The following is an 18,121-nucleotide window of genomic DNA, read 5'->3' as shown; positions in this document are numbered from 1 at the left end:
TCTGCTATCGATTCGAGGATACAGCCTTTCTTGTGTGTAGGTTGGGAGATGTGGTGGGCGACTCCTAATTCTGAGATAGTGTTAGCGACTGTGCTCGCTTTGTCATCTTTCTCGTCATTGTACCCCAGGTTGAGATCACCTAGAATAAGTATCTGTGAATTGGCTTTGGTGTTGTTGGAACGCAGGAGAGCTATATCGTCATTAAATGAGGATATGGGGCCCGGCTGTCTATAAATAAGATGGGTGGTGATTGTGCCTGTGTTAGTTGTGGATAGCTTGATGGTGAGTAATTCAGCAGATGGGAGTGGTTGGTTTTGTATGTGTCTTATGTTAAGGGATGTTCTTTTTATAATATTTACTCTGCCGCCTTTGGTATTTTGTCTGTCTGCGCAGTAGATGGTGTAGTAATTTAGGATGGCTAGTGCTACGGTGGGGCCAGATGCTGCGTGAAGCCAGTTCTCGGTAATAGCTATGAAGTCTAGATTGTTGAAAAAGATGATGTTAGCTATTTCTAGGGCATGGGCGGCTAATGATCTAGCATTGATAAGTGCGCCTTTGATTGTTTCGGTGGTAGATTGATGTGGTTTTCTGTTGAGTGTGCGGGTGTTGAGTGTGCGGTGGGAGGAGCAGGGAGTGAACTGGTCGGGGGATGCTGTTGTGTGTGTGATGGGAGTGGCTGGTTTAGGTTTAGTTTTACTTTTGCTTGAGCCTATGTGAGTAGGAGTCGAAGTGGTGAGTCTCCTGGACTTGAGGCGGTCATGTCTCATTATGCCTAAGGTGGGGTAGGAGTTTCTGATGGTGTTGTTCTTTGGGGTAGGAATGCAAGGGATAGTGGCAGGCATAGCTTTTTGGATACTACATGTGTCTGCCTTAGGGTGGGACTGAGTATGGGAGGGCTGGAATGGGTTTATTTTTAGTAGGAATGGGGTAGTACATGGGATAGGATGGTGTCTAGGACATGCTGGCCTACTAAGACCGTTAGGGTGGGAGAGGAAGTGCGATCCTGTACAGGGTAGGTTGAGCGGTACCAAGCAGAAGGGAAACATGATGAGGATAATACAGGTTGCCATAACTGATGTTGGTTTTGGGTAGGCCGTCTGGGTTAGCAGTGTGGGCTAATGCTGCAATGGGATGAGTAGTGCAGTGTTTAAAGAGGGTCATATGGGCTAATGCAACAATGGTGGCAACAGGCAGGTGAATGCAAAACACAACGTTGAGGGTATGGGAGAGTCTTTAAAAAAGAAATGGCCAAATTCCTGTAGGACACTCTCCAGGCTACAAGGCTTTAAATATAATTTAAAAAATGTATCTAACTTTTTGAAGAATGTGCTGATACTAATAGAAATAGACTATTATTACAATTATACAAGGACTGGTGTAAATACACCGGGAACAGGCATTCCCTGCTCCAAGCAAATATAATGCTGTCCACTCCTGAAACCTATGTGATGTCTTTATGTCCTACAGTCATTCAAAGTTGTATTCATCTGCTCCAACATCACCAAGGATGTAACACTGCAGTCATTACAAAGTTGTTTTCATATGCTCGATTCTCACCAAGGCTGCAGTGCTCTTTCTACTTTCCTGGAATCAGCACCCTTCATTTTTCCTTCTGCAACTTTTCCACAATCAAAAGAAATACAAATCAAAGATGATGAAATGTCAAACACCCTGCTCACAATCGACTGCAATCTGTAACAAATAACTCATACAGTTCTCCCAAGAATGCTTACTCCTTGCACAAGACATACCTCATACATCTCTACCTCCTATCTGTTAAAGTTCCAGCCAGAACTAAATGCTTAAAGAATCTCTTTACTCAAATAACCTAATGCTGACACACAGACACTATTAAATATCTACCTGTATTTTTAAAATCTTAGAAACACCTCCAACTTATAAAATCTCAGCCCACCAGTAAAGTTTCACCTCCTTGGGAACTTACAATCCTTCAGGGACCAGCCTGCACAGTGATCCCCTTGGCCTTTCAGTGACTCATTGCATCCTCCTTGCGCAATTCTCGACAAATTATAGTATATCCCCAATCATACCTGTCCAACCAGGCACATCAGGTAAAACTGTGTCCATTCTTCACAAAGTCCACACACATATACCATACAACCCCTCACATCTTTCGCCAATCGTTTTTAATATTTACATGGTCCCGCTAGAAAATATCGTCAAGACATTGAACATTGTTTACCACAAGTATGTGACTGAAATCCATTGGAAGACGGTCAGAGAGTCATCGATTGTCTCTCCCACATTAAACATGGTTCCAGCTAATTTGGCTCTACCTCTATAGGGCAAAACCAGAAGTAAAGCTGGTGGAATCCAGTTGGTCCAATAGCATCTTTTATCGAGCCTCCTAATACACATGTCAAGGAAGCTTGATGTCACCTTAGAAATACGGACATTTGAATCCAAAATGAACCATAGTGTCAAGACTTCATTGCAACCCCTGAGGTGTCAACAATGGACTATTCAGCCTTACAATTGCTTCCATGCCACGTGTACTGATAAGTTACTGAGGAGCAAGACCTTTTCAGCTCACCTGATATTGGGCCTATAACACTCAAGCCACATTGCACCTTCGCTGACGTTGTTCCACTGGTTGCCAATCAAACAGGCATCTGCCTTAAACCATGCTACCTATTTTACACAATCCTACAAGGTCAAGCTGTGGCCTACCTTTGAATTGTGATTGTACCATGCCAGCTGATCAGATGCCTCTGTTTCAAGGAATATGCACACATGTTGGTGGGACAACATTGCACTCACAAGTGGAAAACGTATTGACCCCGTGACCCCTCTCCTTTGCCCTGAAGTTGACGTTGGTAAGTCTGGTGAAGCATTTAAGCTAGATCTAATGCGAACATTCATTTGTGCTTTTCCATCTCTGTGAAACACTTGACCCATATCTCTGTACCCACTGTGCCTTGCCAGGCAGGCCACCCACGTTCTAGGTGCAGTGAAAGTGTTAAGGGTCCAGCCCCATGAAACTAGCCTTGCTTTCTATTTATGTCTGTTCACCAAATTCATATGAACATTTTTAAGTAACACTTTTGAAATTATATTGTGTGTCCTGGAATTTTCGCCTTTTTATTTTATTTTAATTGGAAAAAGAACTGAGAGGAAAATAAAAAAGTGGAGGATGGACAAGGGCACAGTAAGGGACATTCCCTGCATTGCAGAGCAGCAGATCACCACGGTCCTGTAATGAAATAAATCCTAGAGCTGTAGGAGTGAGCTAAAGCTCTTGCTAGCCTTACACAAGAAGGATGTTGCTAGTCACATTTACCTTGTCCTTACACCCGCCACACAACATACCTATGATGTGCAATAATTATTTTAGCCAAAGGCTTATTTTAGGAAAGCAATACTTGTTGAAGTTAAATATTGTTTGTATCACACAATAGATTACGAAATGTTGCTTCATTTATTGGTTCATTCAATGAAAGATATTTGCATGCAAACACTAGCAAAAAGTCTCTAGACAGACATGGTAACACTCTGATCAATCATTGAACATCAATGATCCTGCAGGTCGCTGTTCCGATTCCCTTATCGCTTGATGTGCTTTGTACCCTGAAGTAAACTGCACTGAGAATGGGCCTGTGTGCCTGGCTGACATACCCCGGAGCAGACGTTGTGAGGAGGCGAGAGTTCATGTGCTGCTCTATACTGGGACTTTTTGTGCTCTCTCCCCACCTGTTGCCTCACCCTGGCGTGGTGCAGTTTGTTGCGGGTCAAATATCTCAGAAACCGTGAATCCCTAGGCCTTGAAACATGGTTTTCTTTGTACATTGTGTCGAGACCGGTCCATCTACGACAACATTGATTTTTCACCGATTTCAGGCAACCGTCTCATATGTGGAGGTGCTGAAGTACCGCGAAAGGGGTGGGGAGTCCAAATGTCATGTAGCCAGTAATGCAAATGTTGGTGCAGATGGGTGAAATGGTGTGGAATTGCATTAGGAACCACGTTTTGATGAGCCACAAACCCACAGATTCTGACTTTTGCTGAAATCCAGGGAAAGGGGTCGGGTGTACAAATGTTGTGTAGCCAGTAATGCCTAGATGGTCCTAACAGGTAACTAGGTAAAATTTGGTGCAGATTGTTGACACACTGTAATTGTATAAGGAACAATGCTTTGCCAAGCCACACACCCACAGATTTTGGATTTTATTAATATAAATGAATAAAGAAAATACCAAAACAATGATTAGTTTCTACATTTCACAAAACCACAATTAAATGCCCATGGCATTTGATTAATAGAGGGTATTATTACCAAAGTAGTACTCATTTTATTAACACTATAAAAGGGTGGATTTCTGAGTCTGTTCAGGCTACAAACATGGGGACCTATGAAGTAGGTTTATGATAAGTTGCACATCTTTGAACGTGCAAAGGACATTAGCACCAATGCAAATACATCTGCACTGTATTTGCAATGGTGCTAATGCTGTTCGCACATGTGGCAAAATGCAATATTAGTTAGGTAGTTTATGACAATACAGCACGTGGTCTTTCCCATGACATACACATTTCGCTCAACTAGGTCATCCAACAATAGGCAAAGTTAGCATGTCACGGGGGCCCTTCTCAAGCACTAATTTTAAACAAGGCACACGCATGTATTTATTTGCATTGATATCTGATTAACTCATGTCACTTTGTAGATAGAAACTCCCATTTTTAATTAGAGCCCAACAAACGGCATGGATAAGGCATACATATTTTCACCAAATTCCCAAAAAGCTTTTAGTCCAAAGCTTCAATTAATGCTCCCATACGTAAATGGGTAAAACAACTCAAATCAGTTAATAATGTATCTATACAATAATACATCAAATCATTTTGAATTTTCCAAGACATTTGGAAACTAAAGAAAAATCAGAGTTTAAAAGATCTGAATCCTGAGTTGAGTAACTGGAATAGGAAAGTACTCTTGTTTAATCAACCTTGTACAACCTTTAGCAGCCTTTTCTACTTCTGCTTATTTGATTTTTATACTGTTGACATTAGATTTGTGATTCATATTTTATTTGCTGTAATTATGCTATTATGTACGTATCCAAATTGCAATAAATTCAACCTGATTCACGAGAATATGTGCCTGAGGGTCACTGTGTTTTAAAAGAATGGTCGCAGGCCTATACTTGACAGATTTCTGGGTGAACTCTAGGGAATATGATCCCACATATATTTAAAAAATATTGTCCCTGCCAAAAAGAGTATGGTCAAGAATTACTTAGTAGTAGATCGAAAAATGTTATTCATCACATATTCTATTTCTGATCAGTCTTTCATCAATATTGCAGAGGACAACAAATCATGAACTCAAAGGGATTTATAAGCAAATTGTCCATATAATCTTATCATTTGAAATAGCCAGCAAAACAAAGCAAATACATGGTCATATATGTATGTTTATGCTCCAAACATAGTTATTCCAGAAAATCACAGCTAAAGCAACCAAAATAATGAAAACTCAAATGTCATAGAACCGTCCCCCTCACAAAAGCTCAAACAATCTTTATAAACCTCTAGGTTGCATGCAAGGAGTAGCATGTGCCTTCAATTCAAAGAGATCAAAACAGCTTCCTTTCTACTGTGTCTATCATGCTCATATTGCATGTTGTCTTACATACATTTTGTTTCTGAGTGTTCTGTTTTGTAACTGGTACACGTCCTGTTTACCTACACATCATAAACTAGCTCACTACTTGTTCTCATCTTTATGCCATTGTAAATGCATCCTTTGTTGGAATGCTTTCACCATCAGTAAATGTGTTATTGTAAGTCATTTTGGTTCGACTTTGATATCTCTGTTCTTCAAATAAATATAGAAGAATCAAAAAGGTATTGGTTCTTATTGTGGCTTGACATGTTTTATTCCTAGTAAAAAATGTCATGCTATTGTAGGAAATGGATAAAATGGCAACACCCAAAATGCCAGTCTAGCCACGTAATAACACTTATCACACTTGCGTTGACACAGAGAATATGTTTCAAAGTAAGCATGAAAAGTGTTATTATGTGGCTGGACTGCCATTTTGGTGTAGCCAGTTCAGCCATTTCATACTGTGACATTACTTTTTAACTGGGCATTTATGATAAAGCAAGCATGATAAGTATTACTGCATGGCCAGACTGCCATTTTGGGCCAGCCAGTCTTGCCATTTCTTACTGAGGCATGGAATTTTCACTGGGCATCTATGATAAAGCAAACATGGTAAGTGTTATTAAGTGTCAGACATGTTTTCTTACTGTAGCATGGAATTTGTAATGGCAAAGCCAACAGTATGTTCATACATGCAGGTAGTGGCATATATTGGCAGAACCAGCTTGGACATGTTTTCAAATTGTATCATTACTGGCAATAATCGCAGAGCAAACATGAGTTTGTTCTTACATGGAAATACTGACATTTAGAGGTGCAACCAGTTTGGAATCTATGGGCAAAGTATGCGTGAACATGTTTTTGTATTGGCATATATTGTGGGGAAAGGCACCATGAAAATGTGTTGAGAAATGCTCCTGTGAATTGTTGATTCATTGCAGCCATTGGATATTTTCATCAGTTACACTACAAACCTGATTGCAAGCTGTCTGGCGTTTTATGCAATTTGTGACATAAAGTCAGCTACATAATAGACCATTTTAATCCATCATACAAAATATGTTCTGGTGGGAGAAACCCCTTCTGATCCACCCTTTGTTGTTTGGCTGGTTACTGAATGCATGTTTCTACTGAGCTAACAATACAATAACGTGCTAACCACTGTTATTTTAGAAGGGTGATGAACATTCATTCAGTGCAATAGTTTATTTCGATGTGCTTCCATACCAGATTTGTGCAAAATATATCACTCTCAATCAGTTTTCACAACTAAATATTGCACTCCAGGTGCACCTACTTTTATGTAAATTGAACATGGTCATCAGTCTCATTACAATAGACAAGAAATGACTCCACCATCTGGTCATCACCAATTTCCCAAAGTGGCTGCTTACATAGTGCAAGATTGCAACCATTGTAGTCCCTGTAGGGATAGGTATGTAGGGATAACTGGGAGCTCTGAGGTACAGGGGTGCATGCATATGTAGTGGTAGGGGGTTTACATAGAAATACAAACATCATTATTTGCCAGTGTGCATCATAAATGGAAATGCACATATTCTTGCAGTGAGCACATGTTTTAAAATGTTTATATTGCAGGGTAACATTTAATTGGCCTGGTTGCACTGTATCTAAATACTAATGTGAACTAACAACCCCTTCCCAGTAACCTATAACATGTCATTAACAAATGAGTGCAAATGGGTCCAGATGAAATAACCTAAACATGATTTTGGGAAAATGCTCTTCTGCAATGGAGTTTTAAACTTGCAGGCTGTAATCAGCTGTGTGGTTTCATTCTTAAACATGCAGCATGGCACGAGCTGCTAAGATGGAATGTGCCCTTTTGAAAAACACCATTGTGTGTGCAGGAAGCATTGTTACATTTGTAGTTAGCAAAACTGTCATTTTTGAAAGGAGAAATACTGAGCTGAACAGATTAGGTGACATGAGCTAAGTAAGGGGCAGGACACTTCTTGAGTGATAGTGAGAGGTTTCAAAAAGAAGCTGGGAAGGGGTGTGAGTCAGACGTGCAGGGTGTGAGTCGGACGTGCAGGAGTCACTTGGGAAGGAAAGATCCACTGACATGCAGGTTGTGTCCGAGAGCTGGGCTGAGACAGTGCTGGCAGTTGCTGGGGTCGTGACCTTCCTCATCAGTGACGAGCCAAGAGAGACGGGTTTTCCACAGTCAGCAGTGCAAGGTATCCCATCAGTTTCTAGGTAATTATGGTTCAAAGTGATGGTGTGCTGGATTGTTCCTGTCCGATAGTCAGTTAGGAGTGGGTCATTTCATGTGTAATATTTCAATGTTAAAAGTGCATGCAGCTCTTTACTTCAAGGTCGGGTTGCCAGGACTAATTACAGTTCATTCTGTTTTTTTTTTTAAATGTGTCTTTTGTAATTGTTTTTTTGTCCACGTTCGCACTAGCAAATGTATTCCATGCATAGCTGTTACCATGTGTAATTGGTAAGTTTATCTGTTATGATTAAGACACAGTATAAAAATGACTTTGTGCTTTGATGCATTTTGTGGCCTTTGGTCATTCTATTTAATCTGCACACACAGACAAGTGCGCTATAGTGTATACTTTCATGGGAATGATTTGATGTGAACTTTATAGTTATAAAGTAAGCGAGTGTGCTGTATTTCATTTTGCATGTTTACAGCTGTGCAGATCTGCCATTAGGGTATTTTCCAGCATCGTAGATAAGTTGCTGAAGAATAAATGTAACACCCAAACTAAGTCTAATAAATCCAGTATCTGGTAGTGTAACAGACCGGGGGTAAAGATGACATTAGAGTATATTCTGAGGAGAGTGCCAACATTATAAAAGGGGATTAGCACAAGAGGTGTTATGCTACAATAAATACCAATATTTACCACCATAATAAGCCACCACAGAATTAGGTGTAACTCATTCAGAAAAAATATCAAACAACCTATTTGCTCTTAATTATGTAGTTGACACTTAAAACAGTTGTTCTGCAAAATTGAAGCAATATTGTCAGAATTCTTTCAAATTGCCTAAATGATCTCCATTGAAGAGTACCCCTTTTACTGCTCTACCACTTACTGCTGTGGGAAAGATGTAAAGAACATTTTCATGTCACCGGAAAATATAATGTCTTGAGCATCTAATGCTATATCAGAAAGCATTTTCCAAGACATGTGTAGTATTAGAGATGCACATGGACATATTCTGTACAATAGGATGCAAAAAGAAATCTAAGTATATCCCAAAGGTGCAAGAATGCTATCTCTAGCTATCTCTAGCTGCCACAATAGGTTTACCAGTGGGTGTGTAGACGGCATGTATACAATTGGAACTATATAAAAGAGTGGAGTATTGGTATCAGAAACTGTCAATAATTATTTTGGTTTTATGTTGATCCATTTGCAATAATATGTTCAATTTTTTTTTCCATTTTCTTGTTTACTTGTTTTAACTGAAATACAATTTTTACAAGAATGGTTATCCAATTAATCTGTCTGTGTCCTTTCATGAATCTCCGAGGACTTTGTTAAAAAATAAATATATATATATAGTTTCTTCACAGGGCATGCTGAAACAAAAATATGCAAACAAATCGGGAATTTAAGTTTTTGTTGTTTCTGTGGTTTCGCAGAGAGGACCTTCATTCATATGGGAGGTCCTTATTTCCTCCTCGACCTCAAAAAGTTGTTCCAGACCTATAGCTTGAAATAATCGAGAAACTGCAATCACCCAAGAGCTCTTTTCCCCACTTATTAGGCAAAACCACCACTCGTCTTCTTCATAGGTATGGTGATCAGCATAAATGTGACCAAGGTAAATTGAGCGCGCTTCTTGAGTCCCTCGGCATACTAGTAGCAGATGTCTTGTTCTTTCAACTAGGTCTATCTGTTTGCAGAAGCGACACTTATTTGACGTTGCCTAGCCTCTTATTGCCGACATTTAATTGGTTTTTAGCAAATTTAGGCATATTCGTAGGAATCTTTGCTGTAGCCCTTTGTCCTGGAATTTTGCCAGGTAGCTCGCAGTTTGGTTTATTCTTTTAATGTTTGCGGGCAAACTTCTCATCAGCTTGTTTTTCGCTGCAGCTTCCAGTGTGTTTATCCAGTCAAGTTCAAACAATTTCTTTTTGACTTTGGTTGGATTGCTCATCAATTATTCTTCTGAGCTTCCTATGTTTTCCAGAAGCTGTATGTTGTCCGACGCCCACTTTGTCAGCATTTTGGTATTGCCTCCATCCATTTCTTTCTTTATGATTTTGAAGATCAGTGGGCATGAGGGAAGGATGACTTTCCTGTATAACATTAAGGTGTTACATGCAACCGTTGCACTCAAATGTTCAATATGACATTCGATCTAGGCTCAAGATTCACTTCTACTCTCAGGTAAGTAGTACTGTCACTCAATTATTGTTCACATTTAACATGACAGTATGCAGAGTCAAGAATAACCAACACTCAACCCTTAGCCGATGGCTTAAAGGATATGCTAGTGTCTGAGTACAGTGACTGCATTAGCTATATTTCATTGTGATTACGGCCAGTACAACCTACAAGACAACCTCTAAACTTCTGCAAGAATAGGTCTATTAAAAACGTCAATTGATGTTTTATGCATAAGACGAGTAAATCAGCTTGTTGGTCTGAAATCTATGAAATCGCCCTCCGCTTCATGCACCACCCCATTCTCTGGCAGATCATGAAAAAAGCTTTCAAATAAACCTTTCAAATACATTCCAATACATCGATTTTAAGCCTGAACACATTTGTGGTGTAACATTCCAACCCTTGTTAAGCACCCACAGTTCATTCAAAGACAGGCTCATTGATAGTACATTGTCCTCTACAATTTCTTCACTTGCTGTCTGGGGTGTACACTTCCACCTCCCCCTTCTTATCCTTTATTTTATAGGTATAAAATGGAACATCACAGCTAAAATATATCTGACTTAGTACCTGGTTTTGGGAAAGACATACTCTTGAATCCATTGAAACCATAAAGGGGCAAATCTTACATTTCATGGCCTAGCATATAGACTCTGTTATCGAAGACGGGAGGTGTGTACCATCCTGACTGACTGCACTTAGTATATAATTAAAGGTGCATTGAAATGTAGAATGTGGGAAGCCCCAGATTCCAGTGAAGTCTGTAGGACAGGACTTCAGGTCAGGAGCTGGAAATGAATCAATGTATATGACCTGTGCTCCCCTGCCTAACTTCCATCTCATCTCTGTAACATGAATAAAGAGGTTCCTTTTTATACTTACCGTGTATCCTGGTGTTCCTGCTCCGTCTGTCTTTCCTACCTAAAGTCCCAGGATCCATCTTTGAATATTTCACTGGCGACGAGGATGGGATTTAAAGCAACCCCTGAAGAGGGGGAGAGCAGCTGTCAAGTTGTTAAAACAAAGAATCCCAAAGAATGTGAGGACCTTTGAAGAGTCGAAATCCATGAAGATATGAAGGTCCTGGCCATGCTGTGCCATGCATTGCAGAGACGCCAGCAGTTGGACACGAAGCTTAATTGTGCAAATTCATATCGGAGCTAGGTTCCTGCTGCAAGAGATTGGACAATGTTATGTTAGTGATCAGAGCCCTGCAAGTGGTATCTGTCCAGAACAGACTGGAGAAGAGTGCTGAAGAGCTCTATAAATGAGCCTTGTGGTACTTGTAGTCTAGGTTTAAGCAGGAGCAGATTTATTACATGGCAAGCCGTGTCGGTGCATATGAAACCGGAAGAATCTGTGACTTCTAGGGCTTCAACTTAGTGCCCTTTTTACTAGAAAACTAAATTTGTATCTTTTTCTACACAGTGGCACTAGCAAGTGCTAAAATATCATATCCTTTAACTTCATCTGCACCCTGTATGCATAACTTCCTCTGTACTTTTCCACTACAAAACATCATCACTATTACGTCTCATATTCTAGACCTGTATGAAAACTGTCTATCACAGTTTTCATATATCACCTTCTCTATGTTCACCCTCATGGACCCTCTCACGACTTTATGCCACATGTATATCTAATCTCACCATCATGGACACTTACATACCATGTGTCATGTCTAAATTCCACATAGTATAGTACTACAATCATGGATGCGCTCACAATATGCATCTCATGTTTCCTCTCATGACCTAAATCATGGACGCGCTCACAATATGCATCTCATGTTTCCTCTCATGACCTAAATCATGGACGCGCTCACAATATGCATCTCATGCTTCCTCTCATGACCTAAATCATGGACACGCTCACAATATGCATCTCATGCTTCCTCTCATGACCTAAATCATGGAAGCGCTCACAATATGCATCTCATGCTTCCTCTCATGACCTAAATCATGGACGCGCTCACAATATGCATCTCATGCTTCCTCTCATGACCTAAATCATGGACGCGCTCACAATATGCATCTCATGCTTCCTCTCATGACCTAAATTATGGAAGCGCTCACAATATGCATCTCATGCTTCTGCAGCATCTCATAATCTAAATAAAACAATTCTTAATTCACTTGCGGGCAACACACCGGGGCAGAATGTGTGCCACGGCATATCATATTATGTATAATTTCACCTTAAATATGCAGACTCATTCACTCTAAAGAATATGTAACTAAATCTAGACGATGTAATACAGCACTTGGCAGAGCAGCGGTGATCAAGCGCCGCTCTGTCCATGACAACAAATCCCTCGATAAACATCCCAACGTCAAATCATACATTTCTTACCCTTGTGCATGAACTTCTCCAACCATGGTAAGAAGCTATATCATTAAAAGTGTTCTGTTTCAAAATATCACAGCACATTGTTTGTGCAGCACTAATTAATTGATGACACTTCTTCCCTTCGTAAATGATGTGCTGTGATGTTTTGAAGGAGCATTTTGGCAGTTGTGCCTGTCTAGAGTTTAGTGGTCAAACGGGCAGCTTTGAGTCTGAGTGTGGAAGAACCAGTAAAAGGAGTCGTTGTTCTTTGTGTTGGTAGAGAAGGTTGTGTGGTTGTCCCGAGAGGTAATGATAGTGCTCGGGCATGGCAGGCTTGGTATATGACAGTGGCAGTGTTTGGATAAAAGGTATTTAGTAAATTGTTGTTGGTCGAGACTGTAGTGCTGTGTCTCAGGTTTTGCTGGGATAAGCTATTTTAGTTGTAAATGGTGGTCTTAGATGTTTCTGTTGTGTAAGGTGTGTTATGAGAAGGTCTGTTGTGTTTTACATTTGTGTAAAGAAGGGATGTGTGTAGCATTGTAGCAATGCTTTATTTCACCTTGGTGTAAAGAAGGGAGGTGTGTACAATCCTGACTGACTGCACTTAGTATATAATTAAAGGTGTATTGGAATGCAGACTCTGGGAAGCCTCAGATTCCAGTGAAGGTCATTGGACAGAACCTCATGTTAGGAGCTCGACTGGAATAGATGTATGGCCTGTGCCATCCTGCCTAACTTCTAACTTATTTATCTCTGTAACATGAATAAAGAAGTTCATTTTTATAGCTATCGTGTATCCTGGTGTTCCTGCTCCATGTGTCTCCTACATGTCCCAGGAGTTAGTACTTGGTTTAGGGAAAGATAAACCTTTGAATACATTCAAACCCATAAAGTGAGCAAATCTTGCATTTCACAGTTTAGCCCATATCCCCTCTCATGGCAGTTCTCTTGGGGTGTCCACTGATTTGAACTGTTACAAAGCTTTCTTTTAATGAATCGAAGAATGATTTTTGTCGAGCATCTTAAGGCCCTCCCGCCCCTTCCCTATATTTCTACATTGTATGAGGTTCTCTGCTTTGTTCCCTTGTTGCGTTCATGCTTTTTTGTATCAGCACACCTCTGTAGACAGGCAGGGAGCACACTGGAAGCACTCCTACCTATGCCACTAGAGTGTCTGCACTGACCACCCCTACCATTACTTGCTGCTTAATTGTTATAATTCCTGAGCAATTTGATCCATTTTTAGGTCCCTTCCGATGTCTTTCTCTACAAAATCTGCCTCTCCCTCTGAAGTAAAGCACTGCCCTCGAATGTACATAACCGCTGGGAGGTGGGGGAAGGAGGGGGGATTTTGATGTTTATGTCTCAGCAGAGAACTAGACAAAACATGTTGCATTAGTGAAATAGTTTGAAGCCAGTCTGATTTTTGAAGATCAGGTCGCAGCTCCCCGCCTAGTGTTCTCAGCCATGAATGAAATAAGCTAGTAGGCGTTGCTTGGCCATCTTATTTCATTGAGGTAAATCAGCTTTATTGAAATGCACTTAGTTCTTCAAAACTAGAAGAAACATTTACATCACATCGGCTCTGAATTTAAAAGAAACCCAACTATTTAGCGCCATGCTCGTCATTTTTTTTTTATGTTTCAAAATCCTTTTTTTTTTCTCAAACACAAATGTGTGTTGGTTGCTCCTTTCTACGAGTTCTCCTCCTCCAGCATTCTAAATGAACTTGGCAAGCTCAAAATACCCGCTCACGCCCTTTGCTTGGCATGCAAAGCCTTTCGCCCTGTTTTGCACAGTCCTTTTCATGTGGTGTGGTGCACGTTCCTGCGCTGCCTTAAAGGCTTTAGTGGGAGAGGGAGGCAGCTGAAACCGCATCCTCCTACAAATGCCTACTCACCACACAGTGTCATTCTCCAGCTGCTCTGTGTGCTTCAGGTGACGTTCCCGAATGGAGCTTAGCATTTTTCAGACCGACAATTAATTAATAATGCAGCACTCGAGAATCCTTTACAATAATAAACGTCATTTATCATTTCAAAATAGATATCCGAATAAAATGAATAGTAATAACAGTGATAATTGTAGTGCCTATATTAATGACTGCATCCATATCAATAATAATAATAATAATAGTAATCATTGTTATTATAATAATAATAGTAACAATAGTAGCAATTGTAATGTTGATATTAATCACACTCGGTTTTTGCTATTATTATAACCCGCAAACTGACTAAAGTATAGAGACGAGTTAGGCAAGGGAGTGCTCAATTGAGTTCTGTTTGCTGTTCTTTGTTCGTGGATGAGTGGGGGTGAGGGTTTTAGACACTTAAGCTGCAATGTCTGATCCTGCAACTGTCTCAGTGATTACATGTGATGGTATGGATGGTAAGGATAGCATAGATGGTAAAAACCATGTCATTGAGTGTAGCATTGATCCCCCCATGCCTAGCAACCACAACCCAGTAGCTGTCAGGCAACACACGAGTGCTACTCTTCCCAAAGATTCCAAAAGACCAGGTGAATGTATTTATCCCTTGAGACATTGCAAAGTATGCAACCCCAAGGTAATAACAAATATGGCAACTATGAAAGGTACATCGAGAATCACACATTATTATCCTCTAAAGGAAGATCTTGCTCCTTGCATTAAAGAGACTGTTATGAAAGAGATAATCTCAGACCTGAATGACACACTACAGTAAGTCATAACAAAACGCATTGAACAGGTAATGAGCCCTGTCATTCATTTAGATAGTCTTAGCAGTTCTAATATTGCTAATTTGCCGGAAGATCAACAATGCTGTGACAACAAGACAAAGGCGATGACTAGATCCAATACTCAATTCATTGAAGCACTTATATCAGCTGAACCGCAAGTGCACACAATGGTTCAAGCTGATTGTGCACCGGCAGGCAATTTTGAGCTAGATACAGCTGATGCAGTAATTGCACGTGAACAATGTTTGGAAATACTAGCGTTAAATGAGAGGATGGTAAATGAATGCATTCGGATGGTCCCTCCTGCATGTGCTGGCTCCAATGTGCCCGTAGAGCAAGTTGAGTATTCTCGACTAGATGGGCAACGCGAGCATGCGCAAGTTCAGGATGACAGGTGTGAAAGAGATGACGAGGTCACAGGAAGAGAATCCACACTCGTTAATTCTCCACCACCTTCCTATAATGTTGATACTATGACCTCACAACCACAAGTAGAGCTAGATACAGTTTTAGATGAGATTGTTTCTGGTAAACCTGAACAGGGCACATGAAAACCCTGATGAATATTGTAATAGCAACCCCGGATAATGAGTGGGAAAGAGTTGACTTTGCAAACCCAACTCTTGAAACATCTAGTCATGTTGCACAAAACACCAGTACAAATAACACAAGCATTACCTCCACTACGATGTTAGACATTTTTGAAAACATATTCATCACAATAGTTGAAAGATGTGAAAGATTGGAGAAGATGTTAGATGTGCAGTCATTACTTCTCCATTAAAGTATGCATCGATAGAAAAACACTACGAGAGCAAAGTACCAACACTCGAAGTGAAAGTGTGTGTGAATGTGAAATTACACACATTGGTGAACGATCTGATCTGAGTCGAAATACTACAGTACACAGTTCTGAGTTACCCACGCAATCTATACCCAGAATATCAAATATTGGGACAGAGAATACTGACTTAGTAATAGGATCTAAAGATAAAGTAACATCAAAAACTAGGAGTCGAATTAGAAGAAAATGAAAGATAGTATCACAGGCCCTCATGTATGGCAATTCTCGTTCTACACGGATGAAGAATGCCTGTCTTATAGACGATGACTCACCACAGATTGGCTTTACAGAAGCGGACGCAGAGATAGGAGATGTTGTAATTGTGTCTAGCAATAAGGTTCAACCAGGGGTACAAACAAAAAAGAAACACAAATCTATTAATGTGAGCACCTTATGGAATAGTAACACACATAAGGTTAATAAAGAAGGTAAGTTCAAAAACACCTCTGAGGGGCTCATTAGAAAAAAGAGCACAGAGCAAACCTGTGACATTCGCAGTTATATGCTGGACCAAGCCACACAGAATGGGTTACTGGGAAATGAAAGTGAAACTGGAGATGTGTGTGTGCACAGCAAAAAATGTCGAAACACCCAAAAAAGAGAGCCGACATTGACCAGGATGATTGTGTGCTTGAGGATGTTCAGTTTCTCTTTGTAGAAGAGGTCAATACATTGTGTAATCCGAGCAGCGTAAAAGGCAAAATGGGAGATAACCTAAAATCTGTAAGTTTTACATCACAAAATACTATGATCAGGTACACAAATAGTTATACAGCAAAGCAGGATACATAAACCAACAATAATCATTAAATGGATGTGGTGGGCACAAGAGCCTTACAGCTTAAACCGATATCCTTTGCAGACTTACACCCACCACTTAAACGTGCAGCAGTTTTGCGTATCTTGCACAATATAGTTCCCCTACGGGTGATCACCACAGACAATATTAATATTGTAGAGCAAGAGGAACACACCACTGTTGTGGCCTCTAACAATTGCTTTACATTAGATGCAACACTCAACCACATACTTCAATACAAAAATTACCTGTTTAGGCTCAGCTATGGCTGCTCAATTATGAACATGTTGCCCAATAAACATAGAAATATACCACCAGTGCCTCCAACAATAGTCAATGGGCACCCTACTTTGACATCTCAAGGCCAAACTATGAAAACAAAAAGTGAAGTTCAGAGGAGTATATCATCTAAAGATAAGCATGAACGAAACATGAACAGTACAACAACATCAGTAAAGGATAGTGATGAGGGCTATTGGCAGTGGCTGCCAAAAGCATTCTAAGCACACTTTGTGAATACATCACATTGACAGAATATGTTTTGCTCCTGGAACACCAGGGGATATACACATCTAAGTGCCACCAATGTTCTCATTACATATATTGATTTATTTGAGGTTGTGGCATTGCAGAAAACCTGGGTGATAGATGTCTGTGTGATTGTTGGAAGATCCAACTCACAGATATTAGCTGCAAAAGGGCCCATAGGACGCCTTAAAGGGGGGCTACTTATCTTGGTATGCCATCCATGGAAAATTGAAGAAATAAATGCATCCACCAGCATCGTTCAAGCAGTCAGATTAATTGATGACACTGTACCTCAGCATTTGATGATTGGCATTAACATTTACAATCCACCTAATGCAGATACGCAAATGATAGATACAGCAGGCACTACTGAATCTGCCCCTGTTAGTCCTGCTACACAAAATCGGCAGGATAAAGCATGGGCGGAGTAGTTATATCAACATAACTTAATGATGCTTAATGGATTCTCTGCTGTTGATGAAGAAAAAGCGTATAATAGAATTGGTAGCAGAAGCACAACAACAATCAACTATGAGCTTGTGAACACAGCAGCTTATGCGAGGGTTGAGAATATGTGAGTCCTAATTAGGGATGAGAGTGATCATATGCCACTATGTGTGCTCCAGAAATCGTATAGAAACCTCCAAGAATGTGACATGAATGATAATATTTTTGTCAATAATGGTTCTAATCGCATAGATTGGAACCCTGCTAATCTGGCAAAGGCAAAATCCTTTGCGGATGTGGAGGTAACTTTGTATAGTGCACGATGGGTCAATCTCTATAGCGATGTTGGTGCCCTTCACATTGATGAATTCTCAGCCTTAGCTCATAATATAAAAGAAGTGATTAAAAGAAACGAAAATATGAAAGTACTAATGAATGCTGC

This window comes from Ambystoma mexicanum, chromosome 7q, assembly GCF_040938575.1.
Source record: "Ambystoma mexicanum isolate Mex_15411 chromosome 7q, UKY_AmexF1_1, whole genome shotgun sequence".
Lineage (NCBI taxonomy): Eukaryota > Metazoa > Chordata > Amphibia > Caudata > Ambystomatidae > Ambystoma > Ambystoma mexicanum.
This window is presented reverse-complemented; position numbering follows the sequence as displayed.